The sequence below is a fragment of the Podarcis liolepis genome (genome assembly GCF_965112155.1).
Source record: "Podarcis liolepis genome assembly, chromosome: 2".
NCBI classification, from domain to species: domain Eukaryota; kingdom Metazoa; phylum Chordata; class Lepidosauria; order Squamata; family Lacertidae; genus Podarcis; species Podarcis liolepis.
The window spans coordinates 13,335,220-13,360,999 of record NC_139555.1 but is presented as its reverse complement, the minus strand read 5'-3'; the positions used below and the strand labels follow the sequence as shown (position 1 = coordinate 13,360,999).

Genomic DNA, 25,780 nt, shown 5'->3' with positions numbered 1-25,780 from the left:
CTAATGATCAGGGGTCCCTTTACCTTTATTTATGTGTATGGCTGTCCGTGTACCAAGGCTGAGACATGTATAAGCAGTACAAATGAAGGATTGTTCAGTGGGCAGAACCTTGCTCTTGGGTTCAAACGCCAGCTCAGCCACAGGCTCCTTGAAGGCTTCGGAACCCAACCACTCCCAACCCAACCTTATCTGTAAAATTAGGAAAGCAGAAGTCTGTTTGACAGCAGTTACTGCAACAACGAGCCAGACAATGTAATGTTCTCGCTCCCCTCTAGCCTTAGGTATAAGGCTCAGAGAGGAGAGAGGGCAACTTCTCCTTTTAGATTCCATGACCAGCCTCTTGGGCACACTCAACCTGTTATGCTCTCGCTCCCCCTAGTGGGGGGCACCTGTTTGTATGCGTTGGTTGGCATTTGTGTTTCTTTCCAAAGGTCTCATATGCACACCCCCCTGGGGGCCACTGACCTCCGACCGGGATCTATTTCTAAGCAACCAAGCTGAGCTGTCTCTTTTGGCTAGGAGACGCAATGGCTTCTCCTGCAGTTTTAATCGCAGCAGCCTGCGGTGCATTCTTCCTGCCTTCAGAGGCTCAGGGGGTTGCCTTTATGGTTCGGAACAAAGCATGTGTAAAGACTGTAATTGAATCAAAGATGGCAGGGGGCTCCGGCTAAGTTGCTGAAGAGGCAGCGGGAGCACTTGCTTCTGCCCGGTGAAGGGTGCCATCACATTTCGCCTCCCACCGAGCGTAAATACAGCAAGTCATTTAGCGTGAGATGCCAGCCTCATCAGCTCTGGGGCAAAAGGGACTGCAGTGGTAACTATCACACTTAAGGCGCTATGTCAGAAAAGGTTGCTATATTTCAAAAAGTAAAAACCAGGATACCCTGAAAGCTTTTTTGGAAGACCTCAGAATTGTTGGGAATTCCCCCCCCCCCCCAGACATCAATTCTGGGTCCCCAGTTGTTGTTGGACTACAACTCCCATCATCCCTGACCGCTGGTCCTGCAAGCTAAGGATCATGGGAGTTGCAGTCCAACAACCCAAGTTTGAGAAACACTGCTAGTCACTACAATGCCCATGGCAGACTCTCAGTTCTAGCTTAGCACACCCTTCTCCCTTCTGATTCAGCATCACACCAAATAAAGATTATTCATTTGGGGAGATTATACAGTAGGGGTGGGGAGCAAGTGTGCTGGCTTGCCCCTGCAGTTGAGGGGGGCAGCGCCATGCACCACGCCAACATCACTTGTGCATGCTGCTTGCCACGCCGATGTGTCATGCACATGCTCTGTGACTTCTGCAAGTGGCATGTCCACATCACACGGCGCGTGCACAGTCACTACAAAATATTGAGGGGCCCTGGCCCCTCATTGAAAATTTTGGGGGCCCTGGGTCCCCTGGCCCCATTAGATGGTGTACCTGATGAGGAGGCTATAGCCTCTAGATCAGGGGTAGGCAAGGTTTACTGGCCATGGGCCAGATCACTCCCACGGAGATTGTTCGTGGGCCAGACTGGCGCAGCGCGACACCGGAAATCGCATCTGCGCATGTCCACTGCACTGAAAATTGTGCCTGCACAGAAGCGACTTTTGGCGTCTGGACATGCACAGGTGTGATTTCCGGTATCTCCGCATGCGCAGATGCGATTTCTGGCACCGCTTGGTGAGTCCCCGCACCATGCTGCGCCGGTTTAGTGCAGCGTGTGGGGGACTCGTCAAGCAGGTGGCTTGGTTCGGGGGCGGCTCGGGGGCCAGTAAAACGGTCTTCATGGGCCACAGCTGGCCCATGGGCTGCATGTTGCCGACCCCTGCTCTAGATGTTGTTGGACTCCAATGGGCATCAGCCTAGTCAGCATGGCCAAATGATCAAGGGATGATGGAAATTGTAGCCCAGCAACATCCAGAGGGACACAGGTTAACACCTCTCTTTGGAACATAAGCCTGGGAAGTATGAATTGCTCACCCATGTCAATCTTTCCCAGAGTCTGTGGTATTTTGCAGTGAGGCCAAGCTGCCCAATGGTGGCATGGAGAGGAAAACCAGGATCAAATCAGAAGCTGGGATGGCTTCTGTAATTCTGGAACTGTTCCTAGAAAATCAAGACAGTTGGAGAGTATGAAGCAATCTGTTCTCCTTTGATCAGATCTCCCTCCTTGGAAATATTTGAAAAAGCATGAATACATCTTCTTCGGTTCCCACAGGTGCTTGCTTCCAGGAAGTAAGTTGCATTTATATTAATGGATCTTACTTCTGAAGTTGTTTGAATTTCACACGAGAACCCTTTAGGCGTTGCAGTTCCAAAGTCGGCTTGAAGCTGAATCATAGCTGCAGTTTCACATAACATAATATAAGTGCGCTCAGAATTACCTCCTTAGTGCACACTAAGCATTGTGTACAAGTAACAAAATGCTGCCTTTCTTTGCCCGCAAGGAAGAACTTCTATAATTATTCCCACAGAGGTGTACATAGATGAAAATGTTACACTGGAGTTAGTCGTTCATGTATGTCTTGTTTTTTCCAAGTCCTGTTTGCGATTTCCCCCTGAAATATCTGCCATGTCAGTCTGTTGAAGTAAAGCAGAGCTCTGTAGCACCTTGTATTCCATCAGATTTATTTTTCTTGAAATATACACACCAGCGGACAGTCCTGATGCAACGTTTTCCAAAAGCACTCCCATATGTCATGTGAGAAACAGATGTACTGCTGTTATAGCCAATTCTTCATCAAGGTGTTCTGTCTCTTAAAAGAAAAAGTGGGTGTAGGTTCTTTAGGGTGACATGAGCTGCCCCATCAAAGAGCTGGAAGGGACCTTGATCTAGTCCAACTTACTGCAATGCAGTGCAGGAATATGCAGCTGTCCCATATGGGGATCGAACCTGCAACCTTGGTGTTATCAGCACCATGCTCTAACCAACTGAGCTATCCATTTAGGCACACCCTTCCTTGCAGTATCAGGGATGCTGATTCCTGGAGTCATCTAGAGGAGGGATGGGGAACCTGGGGCCCTGTAGATGTGCTCCCATCATCCCTGACCACTGACCATGCTGGCTGGGGCTGATGGGAATTGGAGTCCCAATGACATGTGGAGGACCACAGGTCTCCTGCCCCCTGATCTAGAGGGCCACAGTTTTCCCTGGTGTATTTTAACATCTAGCATGTGACTGCAAGAGCCTGGGAGGAACTCCTGCCTCCCACCCACCGGCTACCTCTTGCTATCTGTCTCCGATAATCACTTGATGTCCTTTCAAAGCCAATTACTAGATTAATTGACTCAGGGAAAAGATGTGGCTGAGGGCTGGAGCTGCCCAGATTTATTTTCTAATAGGCCGCAGCGGACATGGCTCGTGCCAGGGGAGATTTACCATCCCCCTAATTCAGCGACAGTTCAAATCTGTGATTAATAAGGTTTTTCTACCAGGTTCATAATTTACCTCTATTTTTTTTTAATCAGCGGAACCAGCAACCGGCCCCTCATCATCCTCAATTACAAAAATATTAAAGCTGCAGGTGTGGTTGCGTGGTCGCTGCCCAGCTGGGGAGTGTTTCCTTTAAATCACAGCCAAATTACCATAACAATAAGTGGTATTTGCATCTGAACGGCAGCAGCTGAGAGTTGTTTGGATATTGTAATGCATCAAAGCCCTGGTTTGGGGCTTATTCCTACGGCTGCCTCCAGGGGCAGCAAGCCTCGACAGATGGATCTCTTCTGGAAGGTGCCTAAAGATCATCTTGCTTCTCTGAAGGAAGATCTGACCTTTGCTCTCCTACACTGACCTACTATACTGACGGCGATGACCGTCCTCTTCAACCTGAGAACCTAGATTCTCTGCAATAACACTCACCAGCTGTGAGGGCAACCAAAATGGTCAAAGGCCTGGAAACGATGCCTTATGAGGAACGGCTAAGGGAGCTGGGCATGTTTAGCCTGGAGAAGAGGAGGTTAAGGGGTGATATGATAGCCATGTTCAAATATATAAAAGGATGTCATATAATGGATCCAAACTACAAGAAAGAAGATTCCACCTAAACATTAGGAAGAACTTCCTGACAGTAAGAGCTGTTTGACAGTGGAATTTGCTGCCAAGGAGTGTGGTGGAGTCTCCTACTTTGGAGGTCTTTAAGCAGAGGCTTGACAATCATATGTCAGGAGTGCTCTGATGGTGTCTCCTGCTTGGCAGGGGGTTGGACTCGATGGCCCTTGTGGTCTATTCCAACTCTATGATTCTATGATATCACTGCAGCTTCTGAGCTGTGCATTAGGGAGCATTTGGCATCTCAACCTGAAAGGTCAGGCCCACCTTCCAGAATGAAATTAGAAGAAAACATAATCTCTGGGTCCTTTGTTTTTGCCTGCCAGATTGGAAGTGATGGGTAGGTCTGTCAGTACGCCTTTCAACCGATATGCAGCGACTGGGCTCAATAACTGGTTCTGCCCCGACTGGGCTAGGCGACTGGAGCACTTTCAGAGATCTTCCGGTTCTGGAAAGCAGGTCCCAGTGCACTGGACCCACAACTGTGCATTGTGAGCACCAGACTCAGCCGAGTATAAATAATGCGGGAGCTAGCATACCTTCTTTTATTTCTAATAGCTACTACAAACTAAAGAACTACTGGCTTGCATGAATGTTACAGCCCCCACTCAGCCATCTAGTCCAGTGTTTCCCAAACTTTTTTGGGCAACGGCACACCTGTTTACTGAAAAAAATCTCGCGGCACACCACCATTAAAGCCCCGCCCCGTGACGTCAGCGCGCAGCGTCACGCCGGGAGGGACGCACGAAAGTGAAAGTTTTTTCCCTCCCCCTTGCTGGGGAACCTCCAAGCTTTGGGGGTGGGAGGAGGCAGCAGAGCGAGGGACTGAGGGACGGCGGCAACTGAGGCGGCGGCGGCTGTTGTGGTGGTGGCAGCGATAGCGGGCGGAGGAGGGGGCGGCGGCGGGGCTTGAGGAGCCGTCGCCGGGAGTTGCTGCTGCTGTTGTTGCTGCTGCTGCCCGGACATGCCGGCCTCCTCCTCCTCCTCTGTCTCGCGCTCCTCCCTTTTGCACGCGCTGCCCCGCCGCTCGGCACCACCACCGCGGAGCCGCCCCCGGCTCGACGCGGATCCTCACCGCCGCCGCCTCTCACCGCCTGACTCGCCCGCCTCCCTCCCACGGCACACCAGCCAATGTCTCACGGCACAGTAGTGTGCCGCGGAACACCGGTTGGGAAACACTGATCTAGTCACTGCATAGATAAGACTCTCTCCACACACAGAGTCAGGCAGTCAGTCAGGAGCGGAAGAGTAGAAGAGCAGTTTCTGCCCCCTCCTTTCTCAAAACATCAGATCAGGAGATTCTCGCAATGGGAGGGGGTAAAAATATCAACAAGGTCTTCCGTGGGCCACTTTTGTTCAGGTGAGTTCAGTCCTGGAGCAAAATTGCTCAGAGTTACAGCTCCCATCAACCTCAGCCAGCATGGTCAATGATAAGGGACGATGGGAGTCAGGAGCCCAGGAACATCTGGAGGGCATCAGTTTGGGGAAGATTGGTCTACAATGACTGGAATCCCTCTCCAGTCTCCCCCAACTTTGGAGACCCCAGGGATCAAAGCTAGGACTTTCTGCTTGCAAAGCAAATCCTCTACCACTGGGTTCAGGCCTTTCCAGAGCAGCCCTGGCCATACCAAAAGCACTGTGGAGGAGACACATGCTTTGCTTCCAATCAGGAGCAAGTAGGGATAAAGGGCCAGAAATTTCAGGAGGACCTGATGTTGTGCCCCATACTTGGCAAGCTTCACAAACCGTTTCGCTAGAAAAACACATAAGCAGAAGTCAGGAATATCTTGGTTGACATTGTATATAATTCTAGTACATGGGGCTTCTTGATATCGCTAGACTACAAATCCCATCATCCCTCACAATTGGATTATGCTGGCTGGGTCTGATGAGGGATGTAATACAGAATCTGGAAGTCCACAGGTTATTGACCACTGTTCTAGTGACTGGTCTACTGTGGTTAAGAACTGGGATGGTTGGACCTCAATGGGACTGGCAGAGGCAGTCTTTGCAAACACAACAGTACTTTATTGCTTCATCACACATTTGGAATGAATTCCACCTATAAGCCCCTGGTACAAGAGGAACTAGAGGAGTTCGAGAGAGCCCCAAGGCACTAATATGAACTACAGCACTTCCTGCTGACGTACGAAATTAACAACCACGAAAATGTCATTTGAAAGACCCATGGTTAATTTAAGAACCATTGCCCATGGAGCTTAGAACTAAACTTCTCTTACTTAGGGCTGATTTATAAGTTTAGCAAGGCACATGGCAACACATACACAGAAAGCCCTCCTGGATATAATCCAACAGAGTCGTTGTTTTGCTAGCCTGCTAATTTTGTACATGCTGGCTCACCTTTTGGTGACATGCCATTAACGTGACCCTTCCCTAACTGCTTGAAGTGTGAAGATTCAGAAGATTCTAACCCTGGGAGTCTGCTGAAAGTGTATTTATTCATTTACTGAGAGAGTTCTATTCTGCCTTGCACAGATTACAAAAAGAGGCTAATATAGAACATAATAAGCAAGAACATTAAATATTCTCATAAATTAAGTAATTAATAGCATCATAAAAATGACTCAAAGCATCAGCCTCTAAAAGCCTAAACAAGAAGAAGACATGACTTTATATTCACAAGAATATAAAGCTGGGGAGAGAAACACTTCTGTGTATCAGCTCCACAGATGTGGTGCCACCACACAAAAGGCTCTTCCTCAGACCTCTACTCCATGCACCTCATTTAATTCAGGACCCACTAGGAGACCCTATTCTGCAAATATTTCAGTATGTTATTTTGGGCCCAGATTTCATTCCTGGGTTTCAAGCCCACATGGAATTCAGTGGGAATTACTTCTGAGTAGGCATGTATAGATATGCACTGTCAATCTCCCTTAGCATATAACTGCTTTGCTCTCAACTGTCCAGGTTGCAATATGACACCAGAGCAGAAAAGCCTGCTTCTTGGCCCTTCTGATTATTTGGTGAGGTCCTACGTTTGGGGAGTTGGTAGTACATAAGGCAGAACCTTTTTCAGACCCCCCTGCCAGATTTATGACACCATTTGTCTTCTGGTGACTAGTGAAAACATTTCTGTTTATCAAAACCTTGGGGGGGGGGGGAACACCCAGCCCCAAAATTCATTCTGCCTGCTGCCGCTTTCTCAGTACGTTTTATTCCTTTGTCTTTTGTGGGTTTAATGGTTTTATGCTTTTTATGGTTATTTTACCTCCTTTGTATGCGGCCTTGAGTAATTTCAGTGGGAAAGGCAGGAGATAAATGCTGTAAATAAATAGATGTACAATAAAATAAGGAAATGAATAAATAGACATGAGTTTCTCGCTGACTCTGGTGTATGGGCTGGTGTATCTGTCTGCTGCTCCTTACTTCTGTTCCACACACCCATGCACACCCAAAGCCTTTTTATTCTCTGCCTTTTGCATAGAATAGATCAAGTGCAACCAAAATGGTCAAAGGCCTGGAAACGATGCCTTATGAGGAACGGCTAAGGGAGCTGGGCATGTTTAGCCTGGAGAAGAGGAGGTTAAGGGGTGATATGATAGCCATGTTCAAATATATAAAAGGATGTCACATAGAGGAGGGAGAAAGGTTGTTTTCTGCTGCTCCAGAGAAGCGGACACGGAGCAATGGATCCAAACTACAAGAAAGAAGATTCCACCTAAACATTAGGAAGAACTTCCTGACAGTAAGAGCTGTTCGACAGTGGAATTTGCTGCCAAGGAGTGTGGTGGAGTCTCCTACTTTGGAGGTCTTTAAGCAGAGGCTTGACAACCATATGTCAGGAGTGCTCTGATGGTGTTTCCTGCTTGGCAGGGGGTTGGACTTGATGGCCCTTGTGGTCTATTCCAACTCTATGATTCTATAATTCTAAGTGTAGGGCAACTCAGGCCTGGGGGGGGGGGGCTAGTCTGACTTTCTAGGCTTTTCATAGAATTGCAGAGTTGGAAGGGGCCACAAGGGCCATCTAGTCCACCCCCCTGCAATGCCGAAATCCACATTTTGCCCAATGTGGGGCTTGAACCCACATCCCTGAGATTAAGCCTCATGCTCTACAGACTGAGCTATCCCAGCTGATGAGTCCCCTTCACTGGTCCCATTTGGTGCCTTCTTGTTGCCTGGCTCCAAGCAGGGATGGAGGAAGGGGGGAGGTGAGGTGGGTGCGGTCCGCCCTGGGTGTCACCGCTGGGTGTGTGTGACAGAATGCCGGGCGGCAGTCACCACGGGGCCTGCAGCGTGCCCGAGCCACACATCTCTCCTGGGAGTGACGCAGTGGCTTGGATGCCCACAGGCTCCGCTCTGCCCCAAATGGTCCGCCCACCGCCTCCCCCTCAGATGTAGGGCAGCTGAGTGGGAGGAGGCAGGCAGACTCCTTGGAGGTCCTGCAGAGCATCCTGTCCCAGCTGGCCCTGCCCCACAGGCGGCTGGCCCCGCCCCTGGGCGCAGAGCACGCGCGCCAACCACGGCACCCAATCAGCTTGCTCCGATGCTGGCTTCAAGGTGTCCTAGAACTGGGATCATGCCTCTTCCTTGCCTGGATGAAGGATGTGCTTAGAAACCTCTGGCTATCGCATGGCTGGAATGTAGCCTACTGTGCAAAGGTCACATTTTATTGCTCCACCTACTTCTCACCTCTGGCCCCACCCACCACTGACACGAGTCCCCCACCCCCTGCCCACCGCCAGAAGGTTACCTTGCAGCCATTGGGCTGTAAAAAGTTCCCCACACCCGGAATAGATTATTCAGCAGTTCCTATTGCTTTCCCAAACTGGTGTCCTCAAGGTGCTTTGAATCACAGCTCCCAAACGCCCCTGCTCTGGTGAGATGTGTTGTATTTCTCTTTACATTTATGTCTAAATTTGCACCCATGCATGTGTCCTATTGGTGGGAGAATGCGTTTCCTTTTTCTTGGCAACATGTTGAGCGGCCACCCTAGGGACTCTGCAGTAGGGATGGATGGATCTGTCCATTTCAGTTCTCTCAGTTTCTTATTTTACCCAGTCTTACATTCAATTCACTGCATTTCTGCAGCAACTTGCAATTTACTTATTTGCTTTTAAAACCCTCATGAAACTCCATCAGCATTTTAGCGCAAATTTCTCAACATAAACACCTTTTTGCATGCCGTTTTGTCTACACATTTTTGCAAGCAATTCCCCCCAATATAATGCTTCGGTGCTTCCCCTTGCTCATAACAATCTATACAACATATCCATCCCAGATGGCTGTAAACGTCTTATGTTCCTTTAGAGCACCGCCATTGCCATCTTCAGGCCTGTTCCCCTGGCTTGCCAACAGGGGCAGCTGCAGCTCCCATCAGCGTAAAAATTGGAGAAACTCTTATCGCTTCCTACGACACAGCTCTTTCCAGGTTGGGAAAGGTGGTGCTGTCAGAACAACCCACAATGTTCTGCAGAAGTGGAAGATATTATGCAAAGCTATGTAAACTACATTAATTTGTATACTATATAAAGGTCATTTGGCCACCTTGGCACATAACTGTGTAAGTTTGTTAAATTATTGAAAGCACAGAGTGTGCCCAGTCCTCATCGTTAAGTCTGATGTGCTCCTTCTCCCCATGAAAACTAATCCTGAATTGCTCCTTCCCACGTTTTTATTATTTTGGGGAGGAAGGGAAGAAGGGACCCATCAGCAGGAGGGGCTCAAGCTAGAAAAAGCAAAGCACTGGCGTTCTACTCGTGGGGAAACGGGATGCGAGAGTTCAGCAAGGCTCCCACACAGCTGGCGGATTAGAGTGTCCATTGAGGGAGAGCAGCTCAGTACGGCTCAGTTCACTGCCTCCCCATTCAGCCCTTCAGAGTTGGCATTTATAGACCAATAAAAATCCACTGGAATCTGGCCAGCTCCACTCACCCAGAAACATCGTCAGGAGAAATGGCTGGGAGCCAAACCCTGGACTGCCAGAGTCCTTCCCTACTGAAGCTGAGATGGACAACAGTCCTTCGCCACTGCTTTCTTGCACATGAAAAACAAAAACACACAAGCAACAAATGCTTATTGTTTGTAAAGCTGCCTTTATGCCATCAGCATGTGGGTGTGGCCATACTGCCTCAGCTGCCTTTATGACATCAGCATTTGAAGGGGGTGATACCTCCCCAACTGCATTTATGACATCAGCTTGTGGGTGTGGCCATGCCCTCCTAGTTACCTTTATGATATCAGCATGTGGGCATGGCTACGTGTTCAAGCCAGTACCTAGCAGTAGAGTGGCTGCAGGTACAAGACTCAGACTTACTATTTCAGTCCTGTGGAAGAGGCAGACTAGCTTCGTGGGCCATGATCAGGGTGGCCCAAGATATTTTGACACCTGAGGCAAGCCACAAAATGTACCACCACCTCCTCCAAGGAAGAAGTAGTGAGTGGAGATCTACATTAGGTACAAGGGTGGGAGGAGACCACCAGTGCCCTCTATTTGAGAAGAGGTCTCTGTAGAGGCTGTACTGGGGGGAGGGCTGCTGAGAATGCAGCAAATTTGGCATCCAAGGAGTGCGCCACAGCTGTAGCAGGCGATGCATTCATTCGAGGCTGGAGCTGCTGTCCCTATGGATCCTGCTGCCAGAGACAGTTACTTCACCTTGTCTCATGGGTGGGCCGGCCCAGTACGTGACGGTAGTTTCATGCCCCCTTCAGAAAGGGGCAAATGGCTATGCATGCTTGTGAGAGGTCTTGCTCTCCCAGCCTCCTCATGAAGGTCCAGGACTTTCAAGGGAGAGATACGGAGGACCTGGATCTTCTCAAGGTTGGGCTTTTCCCAGTGGGATGATTGGGCCAAGACAAAACCACAGATTGGGGAGGTAAGATGAGATCAGTTCTGGAAGGGAGCTTAGGTAGCTATAGAGAGAAAGAAGCAGGTTGGTCTGGGGGCTTTGTGGCACCAGAGTGTGCCTGGATCAGGAAGTGAGCAAAGAACAGATTCTTGGAGGCCCATGGTTTCCAAGAAACAAGCAATGGTTCAGGTAGCTACTAGCTGAAAATATATGGCTTGAGTCAGCTGTCTGTGGCTGTCAGCCTTGACGCAGGTTTTCTTTCGCAGCCACGCCAACTGGCTCCAGTTTTTAACTTCATCCCCAGTGACAATATTTATATGCAGGGCCAATTGACTGTCATGAACTGATGCCGTAATCCCGGTAATTATAACTGTATTATTATTAATATTATAGCGGATAAAATGGGATGAGACCAATGCCGGAATGAATCATGCTTCCCCGATGCACAAATGAAATTCAAGAGATTTCTTTCCAAGAATAAATCTTCAGATCCAATTGAATACAAATGAAGAGCGCTTGTGTAGCTGAACGCTGGTTCCCACTGGCGCGTCACATCCTAATGAACTCGGAGCTTGGTGAGTTTCGTAAAACCCAAATTGGCAATCCAGGTTTGTTTTACAATTAAATTGAAATGGGTTGGTTTCAAAGGGTGCTCCGTGACGCAGACTTTAGATGGGTTAAGGAAGGTGCACTTAACGTTTGCTATGCAGTGCTAACTAAATGTGATCCACTTGGAGAAGGAACTGACATACCACTCCAGTATTTTGCCAAAAAACTCCATGGACATAAAAAAGGAGAAGCTTTGAGAAGAAAGTGAGTGTTTCCAAGGCATGCTCTGGTTCAAGGGGTCACGGAGAGTCGAACACAACAAAGACGACTAAACAACAACAACAATGCAGTGCTGCAGTTCGGTAATTTTATGAATTGGACTTAATGGTCTTATGCCCCTCCCCTCTTTAGATGCTAATATGTGTACTCTCTCTCTTTGGAGGCCCTTCTGTTCATTCCATTGAACAGGGACCAGTATTTTTGCCCCCTCGCCAATCCTGCCCTGATAGCTCCTCTGTTGCCAAAGGCAATTGTGGGTTGCACAGTCTGATTGCAGGTGTGTGTGTGCACACACAAAACACACTCTATATGAATACAGTGGTGCATCGCAAGACGAAAAGAATCCGTTCTGTGATTCTCTTCGTCTAGCGGTTTTTTCGTCTTGCAAAGCAAGCCCATTGACGGATTAGCGGATTAGCGCTATTAGCGCTATTAGCGGCTTTTAGCGGCTTATCTGCTGATCAGATCAGCTGATAAGCGGCTTAGCAGCTTAGAAAAAGGGGGGAAAGGGAAAAAAACCAGCAGGAACTCGCAAGACATTTTCGTCTTGCGAAGCAGCCCATAGGAAATTCGTTTTGCGAAGCACCTCCAAAACGGAAAACTCTTTCGTTCCACCTTGCTGCAAGACATGAGAACATTTCATACAAATCGTCCATTATCTAGCCTTTTCTATTACTGTTTCCTCTTCCCTCCCTGTCCCTTTCCCCTTTTGTGCCATGTCTTTTTAAATTGTAAGCCTGAGGGCAGGGATTGTATTATTTTTAATTGACTGTATGTAAACTTCTCTGTAAGCCTTTTTGGCTGAGAAGTGAGGTACATGTGCTGATAATGATAATGATAATGATAATCAGGGCCAGCCCAATACATTTTGGCATCTCAGGTGAACCACACAGTGACATCGCTCTCTCCCCACTAGGGAAGAAAGGCTGTATATCAGAACAAGGGGGTAATAAAGACCTACATTGGATCTACTGCCCCATAGATATGCAACCTGAGGTGGTAGACTCACCTTGCCTCATGGATGGGTCGGCCCTGATGATAATGAGGATAATGTCTAGGGACACCAATCATTTTCCGAAATGGAATGGGCTCCTGGAGCCAGCTGAGGACACATGTCATGCTTTACAGTCCTCTGTCTGAAGGGCTACCAAAGGACCATCCTATATTTGAAAGTGTTCTGTTTGGACAACATGCCATGCCAAACCATGGCTTGATTGACGGTTGATTGGCAGGAGGGTGTTGGCATCATGAGCTCTCTGGAGGAAGGGTGGGATTAAAATGCAAATAATAAAACCACATTGGCCAGGATGCCCACTGATATCACACAACTCTGTACTGTGCTATGTTCTGCATTGGCAACAATCAGGGCTGTACACACACAGCATGTGAGAGACTCAAAGCTGATCTCAACCTCACAGGTGAAAACACACCCGTTGTTGTTCATGTGGGAAAGGATGGGGGCGGGGAAACCACTTGTAACACCAATGACCATCATGGGCAATATTGTTGTGACATTCGCACTGCAAACCTGATTGAAGGTCCGATTTCAGAACACGCTTCCAGTGTGGATGTGTTTTAGCTCATTCTGTGTGATGACAGATAACCGAAGCCCAGCGACATGATTATTGAGTTGGTGAGCTTGGAATATTGACTTGTGTGAGCATTGACCTGACGACTGTGGAATAGTTTATGGCTGTTAATATCCAACAGGCTCATGGGCGAAGAAGCAAGAAAGGGTTGATCATCAGGGTCAGGATCTCACAAAGATACATGGACACCGTGGATTGTGGCAGGATGGGGCCCTGGGCTTCCTTTATTCTGCATTGAGAGAGATGGCAGAGACATGAATGACCTCCCTCTGAGTTTCTGTCTGGGTGCATTGCCCAAGCAGAAGTTCATAATGGGCTGGGTAGCAGGAAGGAGGGTTAGCAGATTGAGGGCCGTATTCCCTTCTGGGCCACCTTCCAGGGGCCAGTGGTGGGCGGAGCTGGAGGCAAAAGTGGGCGGAGCAACAAGGGGACATTTTACCTTTGTTCAGAAGGCTACTTTCTACACAGGTTTTCCCCACACCCCTTCCTATCCTCCGCCCTGGCCCTGAGGTTCCTGCCTGAAACTCTCCCTTGGGCAGCAAACGGAAGCCCCTGGAAGCCCGGCTGGGCACGAATGCTCTCTTTGCCCCTCACCCCGCCAGCCCCCCACCTCCTGCAGCCAGACCTGCCTGTGAAAACTATCCAGACTTAAAGCCAATCAATTTCCAACGAGTAGCAGAGTTTGACGGGAAATTCATTCCAACTGGGGGCCTTGATTTATCTTTCAAATATACGGACAAGCGTGCGCATGATGGAGCCCATTAAAATGTTGGAAGATTGTTTTTATGATTGAAGTCTGTATTACACTCGCCATAAAGAAAGGCAGCGCGGAGTCATTAGCATTTCCATGATGTTATATTTCTGCCTGTCGCGGGCCGATAACTCATCTTTACGGCTTGTCCCACCGCTAGCTCTTTGCTACAATGAGTATAGAGTTAAGCAAAACTACAGCAGGGAAGGAGAATCCGGCGAGCCGCCTGCCCTTCACGCCGCGATCGCCTCCTCTGCTAGAGACATTTTTCAGCGCGCTGAAAGAGCACATATGCAGAGAGTCACTCTTCCCCCGCTGCTATTCTTCATCGGTCCCTCTCTCTGTCTCTCTCCTCTCTCTCTCTCTGCCCTCCTTTCTTCTGCTCACCCATCCGGCTAAATGAAACTTATCTTGCATTTCGCCTCCTCCTCCTCCTTCCAGACTTCCTGGTTTGCTATCACCAAGTCAAAGAGACAGGGGAATTTTTTAATATTATTATTAAGCAATGACCTTTTCTCTTCCTCCCTCCCATTTTTAGCAGAAGACTGTGGCCTGGTCTGCCCCATGTTGGCTGCCCATCAGCTCTGGCCAGCAAGGGCAATGAGGAAGGGATGATGGGAGTTGTAGTCCATCTTGTGGAGGGCCCAAGGTCCCCCAACCCTAGTATACACGTTATGATGCGACTATTTCTGTCCTTTGACTCCTCACCTACAAAAGAATAGGCTTTATTTCCAATGTATAGTTCGCATTTCTAATTGAACCATTGAACTGTAGAGGTGAAAAGGACCACAAGGGTCATCTAGTCCAACCCCCTCCAATGTGGAAATCTTTTGCCCAACATCAATCCTGAAATTAAGATGCTCTACCAATTTATGTTCTATCAACTGAGCCATGATCCAGGTTCCTTTCGTGACTCTGGGCACAGTGTTTAGGAATGGCTGATGGCTTGTGATACTCACCATCACAAGCTTTTGTCCGCTGCTCTTGTTATATTTGGTTTTTAGTATATTGCAGATGATAATATTTAATTGTTGAGCAGTGCCTGGATGTGTTTTATGTGGCAGGTTGCATGTAAATATTGTTAAACAAATGAATAATGTACGGAGTGATTGTTTTTGTCTCTCCCCCCCACCCAAAAAACCCCACAGCTATGCAACACGCACTAGTTTTTTGTTCTTTTTAGTGACCTAGAAACTCTTATAAACATGCTTTGAAAAATCCACTTTTAATGTCCAAAGCTAAGTTTCTGGCCCTCATGGCCCAGAGATACATTTGATAATAAAATGGCTCCAAAATTTCATTTTTAAAAATTAACTGAAATAAGTGGGAGAGGTTATGTAACAATGATGCATTCCTGCAGCCAATCCGAAGCTGTGCCAGCGTTGCAGAAGTCAGTCCCCGTGCGCTGAGGCTTCCCCGCCACGCCAGTTTAGTGCAGGGACTGACTGAGCAGGCAGCAGGGTTTGCAAGGTTCGCAGGCTGGATTAATAAGCCCGGCGGGCCACATCCGGCCCCCGGGCCTTAGTTTGCCGACCCCTGCACTAAAACTATAAGCTTACAAAACAACAAGTTTATAAAACTATGAAATAATGTTCTTTCCTTGGTACTGAAAAGACCACAAAGAAGGTGCCAGGTGAGCCTTTCTGGGGTGTTCCACAAGCAAGGCACCACCACTGAAAAGGCCCTCTATCCAGCAGTCACACATTATACTTCATTTGGGCTTCTAAAGATGATCTAATGATCTGGGCAAGTATAGGCAGGAGACGATTCTTCAAAGAACTGGTCTGAAGCCTCTTAGGGCCTGAAAGGACACTGCCAGAACTTTAAATTGGGCCTGGAAATGGACTGGAAGCATGTGTGGATGTCTAAGCATTGACTACACCATATGCTTATAATGACCAGTCCTCAGCATTTTGGCTGCTCTGTTTTGGACCAGGTGAAATGTCTAGAACATTGTTAAAGGCACTCTCTCACATATAATGTACACTTATTGAATGACATACCCTTCAACATTTCTCCAGTGAAAACAGGGATATCCTATTCCATTATTATTATTATTATTATTATTATTATTATTATTATTATTACCTAGTCATTTTATTGGGTTGCTGCATCCACTCTGGGCAACTTCCAACATATATAAAAACATGATAAAACCCCCTTGGCTCAGGGGTCACATAACTCCATGCCCCCAACATTTCCCTGATGAAAATAGGGATGTCCTACTATCCCCTCCAACATGGAACACTTGGGGGATCTGGAATGAGTGTACCTCTTTGCCTGGCCATGCACTCTTCTTTGCAAAAGAATACAGGATTGGCAGCAAGTTATGTTGGGCTCATGCAATGTTGCAAAAGCCATGGTGGTGTTGAACTGCAGTAAAACACCCAGGAAGTTGCATGGGTGCAGCCCTGTTGTGCATTGAACCATGCAAAGCCTTGTCGGAGTCAATGCAGATGGAGAGCAGATTGAGGAGAATTTGTGAGCACAACCCCATCTCCATCAACTTGCCCAGGCTAATAATAATAATAATAATAATAATAATAATAATAATAATAATGGAAGCACACTGAACGAAGAGCCCAGATTTCAAATATTTGGCTGAGCTGATTGTCTGTTTCCATTGCAAAAACACATAGTAATAGTCTGACCATCTATAGGAAATATGTGTCAGGCGAGACGCACACATTTTTGTACATATCAGTGAGGGTGTATGTAAGTACTTAATGTTGCAGCACAGGCGAGTACTGATGTCTAGGAATAAATCCTAAGAGAGTCAGAAAATTATGACAGTTACCACAAATGTCATTGCCAACTGAATGCCTTCAGGAAATATCAAACTTATCGCAGTCATTTTCATCATTTACTAAGAAAGGACATACTCCATATCAAGCCAGTGTAAAATATATCAGCCTCACGACACAAGGTTTTGTGACATTTCCCACTGACCTCTGGAACGTTACCTGTGAATGTTAACATTCACCAAGTTTGTGACATTACCTAGCACATGTTGCAGTGAATGTCCCAAATCTGGTGGATGTTGACAATCCTAGAGAAATGTTTTCGAATGTCCCCACTTGTCCAACATACAATGGCGAAAAATGATCATTCACCCTGAACATTCACTGATGCACTTCAGTACTAATTTGTAGTACTTACAATTTGACAAAATTTGTGTGAAACAGACTCAGTAAATTGAGGAGGAATGTGAAATGGCCTCACCCCCAACATTGTTTCTCAAAGTAAATTTCAACTTAACTTCTCTGATCCTTGCTTACTTCAAATTATTTCGCTGAACTCTGAGCATGCACACACCGCCTTCTCATACAAAATCAGGATGGTGGTAAAGCAATATAAAAGTATACTCTCTCCCTCTTAAAAGTAGTACAAAACAATCACTCAAATGACTCAAGAAAATTGTAAACAACTGCATAGGCACAAAAAAAGCCTTCAAGAAGACAGCTGAAAGTCAAATGCGAGGATGCCTGAGGAGAGATTGCTCCACAAATGCCCGGCTTCTGGTTGAGCCCAACTAGGCCTCTGTAATATTAATATTATTTCTGATAACAAATGCCTAATCTCTGAGCCTCGCCCCCCCAACCCACTCTGGTCTGGGGGCAACTTTAAACGTTTGCTTTTCAAACGACACATCTCTGAGGTGGATTTTGCTTCTTTGTTTCTTTTTCTGAAAGACATTCTCGTTCCATTTTATTTTTAAACATCTAAATGTAAAAATAAAAATAAAAATGTTTCCCTAGTACTTCAGGATTAAAAATAAGATGGTATGGAACGCTCTTTTTTAAAATCGAGACTGCTTCAACCACAGCTTTTTTTGGGGAGGAGTACTTAATATTGCACCGCTCAAAGAAAGCAAGTGGCTGGAGGAACAATCCACCGATTTAGTAAAAGTGTGCGCTTTTTCTGTAGATAGCCAACCGTCTAGCACTATGGCTGCGGCCCTCAAGGAGCAGCAAAAGAGGAAGCCATTTTTCTTTTTTTCCTTTTTTTCATAAGATTTTTATTAAGATTTTTACATTACAAAAAAAGGATAAAACAAACAAAAAAAAAAAGAAAAAAGAAAAAATACAGCCATTATTTTTCGTTTACTTGTTTCTTGGACCCCCTCATAACTCTCTTTTTTGTATTCCAATTCAGTTTATTAGCTGAGCAATTTGTTTCCCTCTTTATCCTACCCAAATCTTTATTCTTAAATTTTTATGATCTTGAAGTTTTACTTCTATAAACCCATTTTTTTCATATTCTTTTAACCCATTACAGCTAGAAACCTCTTAAATTTAATCCAACATTATTTTAAAGTTCGTTAATTTTACAATTGTAAATAATCTTTAAATTTCTTCCAATCTTCTTCCACTGACTCTTCCCCCTGATTTCGAATCCTGCCGGTCATTTCCGCCAGTTCCATATAGTCCATCACCTTCATCTGCCATTCTTCCAGAGTGGGTAGATCTTGTGTCTAGAGGAAGCCATTTTTTCAAAACGATGGCAGCCATTTTCTTTCCCCGCAAACTTCCAAAACAAAATGGCGGCCACTCTTATTCTCCTTCCACCTCCACCCCTCAAATTTCACATCACGTCAGATATATAGGTGAAATTGTTGGAGAAAATAATAATTTCATGAAACAGTATTTGGATTATTCCGTGTTCTTTTAAGCCTTTGTGCTACCTTTCACGGTACAGAACTAGCCGCTTTTAGGTACTGTACGTGGCGAATGTCCATCCCAGAAAACCAAAAAGAATAAACTGTTAGAATCTATGGTGGCCACTGTATACCTGAAAAGAAAATCAGCTAGGCATGGCTATTGTGATGAATCTTGAATTGTTTTGTATATAGATGAAAGGGGATATTGGGAGACATTTAATGAATAGGGAAATTAGCCAACGTCTTAATAAAGAAAGATGCTGAAAAATGGTTCTATGTAATTAATTACATGATAATATGATGAGGGCTGATCTGAAGAGCCAAATGTTTTTGATTGGTTCTGAATGATGGCATTGGGTTACAACTATTAAGTTTGCTGTGATCCTTTGGTGAAATGAAATGACCTGTGCGATCCACAAGTGTGTAAAAAAAATTTCTTGTAGCCGCCTCCTTAATTTTAAGGCTGTCCCTATGTGCATTTGTATTTTAATAAAGGTCTATCTTTTCACTTGCTGCCTGCATCCTTTTCCTTTGGGTTTCTTTGTGGGTAACCTCCAGTCTAGGAACCTCCTTTTTAATTTCCCCAACAAAACAAAACAGCCAATTCAAATGTGGGTGAAATGGCTAAGAAATTGTCCTTGTCAATTCCCCCCCTCCCAGCCCTAGATGGGGAAGGAAAAGGAATTACCTGATTCGCACCTCCTTGATTCATAAGCAAGAGGTGATCCAACTTTTAATTTCTTTTCTTTTAATTGCTTGGGGGTAACTAGAAAGCGGGTGGCCAACCATTTTCCGTACTTGTGCTCATGATTTTTCTTTCAGGTTTGAACCAACTGCGGCTGCTTTCAGATGACCTGTTTGCTGAGCTTTCATCCTCAGATGTTTGCACAAAAGTTTTTAGCTTATATGACTTTGGTTGTTTGTTGAGCTTTCCTCCTGATTTGTTTGCAGGGAGGCGACCTTGTGTCAGGCAAATGTTATCCAACACTTTCCAGTGCATTTTCTTGTCACTTTCCTGTTTTTTTTTACAAGGAAGTTGGTTTGCTGCTCTAGAGTGCCAGATTCACTTTAACTGTGTGCTTTGAATTTGGTGGTACGTGGCTGAGTCCCACCTGAAAATAGTGACGATCTGGAAGTGCCCTGTATCCTGATAGGTTCAGGAATGGCAATAAAATCTGAAAGCAGAACAATAGTAGCAGCAATATAGCCAAGAAACAAAACTGTATCAAACAGCAAAAATAATAAACAAAAATTCTAAAATATATTCAAAATTAGCCTGCCATTAAAATACATGTGTGCCATTTACGTGTCTTATCTGTGTCCCTATTTTCCAGGGACATCCCTGATTTAGAGATGGCATTCTGGTTTCTGATTTGATCCTGGAATGTCCTGGTTTTCCTTAGGCTGTCCCTATTTTCATTGGAGAAATGTTGGAGGCTATGGAGTTATCCACCCCCCGAGCCGTTTGAAGGCAATCCTGAATAGGGAAGTTTTTAATTTTTTAAAAAATGTTTTGTTATGTTTTTATATATGTTGGAAGCTGCCCAGAGTGGCTGGGGCAACCCAATAAGATGTGTGGGGTATAAATACAGTGGTACCTCAGGTTACATACGCTTCAGGTTACAGACTCCGTGAACCCAGAAATAGTGCTTCAGGTTAAGAACTTTGCTTCAGGATGAGAACAGAAATCGTGCTCCGGCGGCGCAGCGGCAGCAGGAGGCCCCATTAGCTACAGTGGTGCTTCAGGTTAAGAACAGTTTCAGGTTAAGAACAGACCTCCAGAACGAATTAAGTACTTAACCCGAGGTACCACTGTAGTAAAATTATCATTATGGAATGGGACGCCCCTATTTTCATTGGAGAAATGTTGGAGGGTATGCCATTGTGCATTTGTGCCAGACCCAGAGAAAGAGAGGGAGCATGAGGGCTACATCAGCGTGCTGCTGCATGCATCCATTCTGCTCTCATATGTGCCTGGGCATGTATGGCTGTGCGCTCGATCACTCCATCACTGCCTCGTTCAGGCTTTGCCTTTGTAGGGCTTTAAACCTGCCAATGACTTGCGGACGTGCTGTGAAATCTGAGTGGGCTTGGCCCGTTCCTTGCCGGTGGTGTGCGCAACCAGAATGCTAAACAGCCCTTGGGAGACAGGCCTCACTTAGTGTCCGCATTGGTTGCTTCTCTCAAGGGTGTGTGTGTGTGTGTGTGTGTGTGTGTGTGTGTGTGTGTGTAGAACATGACAAGGCCTTTCAGCAGTCAGCCCTAACTGGGATTTCTTCTTGACCGTATGTGTGTGTGTGTGTATGAATGCTGCTTTCTCATAAACACGATGCTCATTTCTCCTTCCCAGGCTGGGAGCAACAACCTGCTTGATTTATGGGCCCTGCACTGTGCATTTGCCACCTTGCTTGGTACTGCTTTCCCTCCGAGGTGACAAGACGCAGGTTGTTTAGACAGACACACACAGATAAAAGAGCAATCTGCTGCTATCTCGTACTGGGGCAGGTGGGATCTGCTTTCTATCTGTGGCGAAATTCCTAATGTTCATGGAAGCCACAAACTGAGGAGAAAAGAGGGTGGGTTTTTTTGGGTGTGTGTGTGTGTGTGTGTGTGTGAGAGAGAGAGAGAGAGAGAGAGAGAGCAGGCAACAGAAGGCCTGAAGGTTTTATTATCTCCCCCCAGTGAAAGTTTAATGCAAGGTGCTAAAATAGATAAGTTGTTGTTTGCACGCATTTGTATTGGACATAAATTAGACATCCCGTTAGATAAACTGGCTGCAGCTGTGGGGAGAAGGTCAGAGAGAGGAGTGTGGGGACAGGCATGGTTGGGCTGAACAATCAGCAACTTGAAGAGAAGATTCAAGTTTCCAAGAGGAGTGGGGTGAGAAAAAAAAAAAAAGAGATGGTTGAGACTCAGGTAAAGGTAAAGGTACCCCTGCCCACACGGGTCAGTCGTGTCCGACTCTGGGGTTGCGTGCTCATCTTGCTTAAGAGGCTGGGAGCCAGCGCTTTCCAAAAGCACTTCCGGGTCACGTGGCCAGCGTAACGAAGCTGCTCTGGCGAGCCAGCACCAGCGCAGCACACGGAAACGCCGTTTACCTTCCCGCTATAAAGCGGTACCTATTTATCTACTTGCACTTAAGAGTGCTTTCGAACTGCTAGGTGGGCAGGAGCTGGGACCGAACGACGGGAGCTCACCCCACCACGGGGATTCAAACCTCCGACCATAAAATCAGCAAGTCCTAGGCACTGAGGTTTTACCCACAGCGCCACCCGCGTCCCTCTGAGACTCAGGTAGGGAGTGGCAAAAACCCAGGAATGGATTAATCTTGTACACTGTGGGCTCTGCTTGCTCTCAGCCTCTCTGAAGCCCAGGGAGCAACATTTCTTGTGGAGGGAGAGGCCTGGGACACTGCCGGATGAGTCAGTACTACGCTCCCCTCCCATACTTTTTATTGTGTGCTGATGATTTGGGCTGATGATGGTACAGGAACAGTTTATACACTTTGTGCCAGCAGAAGTTTTGGGGCTAACATCCTGGTTTATCTCTGGTAAGAGCAGGTCCCGTAGCTTCCTGCTGAAACCCTGTAACTTTTAAATGCCACACATGTTCAGGTTTAATATTTGTCCCACTTTCGTTGCGCTACAGACGGCAAGATTGCTTTCACCCTCTGGATGGCAAGAATGCATTAGTGTTGGGGAAGCACTGCAAAACAACTAATAACGTGAAATGATGGGTGAATGGTCCACTACTAAAGGTAAAGCTAAAGAGACCCCTGATCGATAGGTCCAGTTGCGAACGAATCTGGGGTTGCGGCTCTCTTCTCACTTTACTGGCAGAGGGAGCTGTTGTACAGCTTCCGGGTCATGTGGCCAGCATGACTAAGCCGCTTCTGGCGAACCAGAGCAGCGCATGGAAACGCCGTTTACCTTCCTGCCGGAGTGGTACCTATTTATCTACTTGCACTTTGACGTGCTTTTGAACTTCAAGGTTGGCAGGAGCAGGGACTGAGCAACGGGAACTCACCCCGTCGCGGGGATTTGATCTGCCGACCTTCTGATCGGCAAGCCCTAGGCTCTGTGGTTTAGACCACAGTGCAGCCCGCGTCCCATAAATCCACTACTAAGGCACTGTTATTCCTTCAATGACATACAGCCTGAAATATACTCGGAGTCGAGAGTGGATTTCATGCTCTTTATTCAGCTCATAGTGGTGAGGAGGAATGGAAGTTCCCCCACAGTATCTGCTTTATATACATTATTTACACAATGGGCTGCACGTGATTGGCTAATTCCAGGATTCTCCTGTAGGCCAATCAAGTTGTGGATTCACTTCCACCTGGGGCTGGATTGGGTGGCTCCTGCAGACCAATCATACTGCTGCATTGTTCTAGGACCAATCAGACTGCTGCATTCTGAATCCTATTGTTCTAGGACCAATCAGACTGCTGCATTTTGGATCCTATTGTTCTAGGATCAATCAGACTGCTGCATTTTGGATCCTATTCAACTCAGTACATAACACAGCCCTACACTGGAAGTTGAACGGAATCCGTTCCGGAAGTCCGTTCGACTTCCAAAACATTTGGAAACCAAAGTGCAGCTTCTGATTGGCTGCAGGAAGCTCCTGCAGCCAATCGGAAGCCGCAGAAGCCCCTTTGGACGTTGCAAAAATAGTTTGCAAATCGGAACAGTCACTTCCGGGTTTGCGGCGTTTGGGAGCCAAAACGTTTGAGCACTAAGCTGTTCGAAAACCCAGGTATGACTGTATTGCATAATATACCTGCAGAAAAAAAATCCTACCCATCTGGAAAGGCCATATCTTTTTTCTCCTTTTGAACTTCTTTCCTGTTGTGGGTGGGAGACATGCTGAGGCACATAAAATGGTTGTGTGTGCATGCACGTGAAATCCACAATCTTTCACCTGGGTGAGAGCTTCTCAAATGACCTCCCAGTGCCTTTATGACATCAGCAGCTTTTGAACCAATCACCATCCTCCTCTCAGACCAATCTGTATCCCTAGCAACCAACACATCTTTCACACTAAGAAAAATGTCTTCAATGTTTAATAATCCTAGAAACACCCTCGTTCTCATCTTCCTGATGGGGAGCTGGAACTCTGCTCAGACACCCATTACTGGAAATATCATCTCCATATAATCTGTTACTTCATAACTGATATCCGAGTGTGTGAAGTGTCACCACTGAGGTGATAAAACAGTTTTATTTGTGGGGCTTCACCTGTGATGGCTGTTCCATATCTTCTAAGAGGACCATAACTTAGTGGCGCAGTCCAAGCTTTCCAGGCAGCAGTGGGTCCAGGCGCAGTCTCTGACATCTTCCTTGAGAACAGGAGCAGGCAAACTCTTTTTTTACTCTTACGCTGTTTTCATTCATGAGACATTCATTCATGCACAGAGCAACATATATGATTCTGACCTTTGTACAATAGGGTACATTCCACCCATGCCAAAATCAAAGGTTTCTACACCCAGACCCCCACAGTGGCACTGGCAGGACACCAACTTCACATTCAGTCGCCAGCGTCTCCAGGTACAACTGGGAAACAACCCTGTCTGAAACTATAGTACGTTTCCGAGCACAATTCAAAGCATTGGTGCTGAACTTTAAAGCCCTAAACAGCCTCAGTCCAGTATACCTGAAGGAGCGTCTCCACCCCCATCATTCAGCCCGGACACTGAGGTCCAGCGCCAAGGGCCTTCTGGCGGTTCCCTCACTGTGAGAAGTGAAGTTACAGGGAACCAGGCAGAGGGCCTTCTTGGTAGTGGCGCCCACCCTGTGGAACACCCTCCCAGCAGATGTCAAAGAAATAAACAACTATTTGCAGTTTAGAAGACATCTGAGAAGGTTTAGGGTAGTTTTAAATGTTTGATGTTTTAATGCAGTCATGTCCAACAGGTAGATCGTGACCTACTGGTAGATCACTAGACGTCTGTGGTAGATCACTGGTAGATCTACCCAAAGAAGCTCAACAAGTTTGGCTCCCCTAAAAAAGCTAAACAACCAGCCTTTAACTTAGTTAGTAGATCGCAGTCTATTAGGAGTTGGCCAGTCTATTGGGATCACAGTCTATTGGGAGTTTTAATGTATTTTTAATCTTTTGTTGGAAGCTGCCCAGAGTGGCTGGGGAAACCCAGCCAGATGGGCGGGGTATAAATAAATAAATAAATAAATAAATAAGTTATTATTATTATTATTATTATTATTATTATTATTATTATTATTATTTTATTGACAGTCAGTATATACCACTGTTGGGGAAATGAACTACAGTGGTGCCCCGCAAGACGAATGTCTCGCAAGACGAAGACGAAAAACTCGCTAGACGAAAGGGTTTTGCATTTTTTGAGCTGCTTCACAAGACGAATTTCCCTATGGGCTTGCTTCGCAAGACGAAAAACGAAAACGTCTTGCAAGTTTGTTTCCTTTTTCTTAACACCATTAATACAGTTGCGACTTGACTTTGAGGAGCAACTCATAGAACGCGGTGTGGTAGCCTTTTTTGAGGTTTTTGAAGACTTTGGTGATTTTTGAAGCTTTCCCAAAATTTCTTTTGCAGCCATTTGGTAAGTTAAACTTTTAAAACTTTTTTGGGGGGGTTTGGATTTTGGGTTGGGGTGTTTGGAATTCAAGGACTTGGTGTTGGGGAGGGGTTTGCAAGAATCTGGAAGCTTGTGTGGTTTTTTTCTGCATTTTTATTATTTTCTGTGACCATTGGGCCACTCTGCTGTTTTTTTAAAAAAATTCTGGATTTGAATTTCTGTGTGGTGGGTGGCTGGGGGAACAGTTGAGGAGGGGGTTCTTCAGCAAGAAGCAAAGAGTGGAAGAGGAACCTTCTTCGAATTGTCCCCCAGAGTCTTAGAAAATGTACTGTACACTTTGTTGATTTTTAAATGTTTTTCTGTCATGTTTAGAAACTTAATTTATTGTTCCTTCAATTTTTGAAATGCTCTTTACAGTATGTGTGACTTTGAAGAGCACTTAATAAACTCTTGTTGTACCAAATTTGGCTTTGTTTGGACTTTTTTGACCATAGGAACGCATTAATTGAATTTCAATGCATTCTATGGGATTTCGTGCTTCGCAAGACGAA

The 25,780-nt window shown here is 46.2% G+C and overlaps 3 long non-coding RNA genes across 4 annotated transcripts; 2 read left to right on the top strand and 1 right to left on the bottom strand.

Moving 5' to 3' along the window:
- Positions 1-2,204: 2,204 nt before the first annotated feature.
- On the bottom strand, positions 2,205-24,193 carry LOC310700683. 2 transcript variants are annotated; one of them, XR_014522711.1, is made up of 3 exons: positions 9,926-10,223; positions 7,263-7,315; positions 2,205-2,738 (listed from the first exon to the last, which is right to left on the bottom strand). It is a non-coding gene; the product is annotated as an uncharacterized lncRNA (long non-coding RNA). The 2 variants fall into 2 exon arrangements; XR_014522710.1 differs by lacking the exons at positions 7,263-7,315; positions 9,926-10,223 and adding an exon at positions 23,470-24,193.
- On the top strand, positions 10,256-11,334 carry LOC310700708. Its single transcript, XR_014522742.1, has 2 exons — positions 10,256-10,427; positions 11,233-11,334. It is a non-coding gene; the product is annotated as an uncharacterized lncRNA (long non-coding RNA).
- Positions 15,535-17,812, top strand: LOC310700327. The gene is made up of 2 exons (XR_014522567.1): positions 15,535-17,528; positions 17,666-17,812. It is a non-coding gene; the product is annotated as an uncharacterized lncRNA (long non-coding RNA).
- Positions 24,194-25,780: the final 1,587 nt, after the last annotated feature.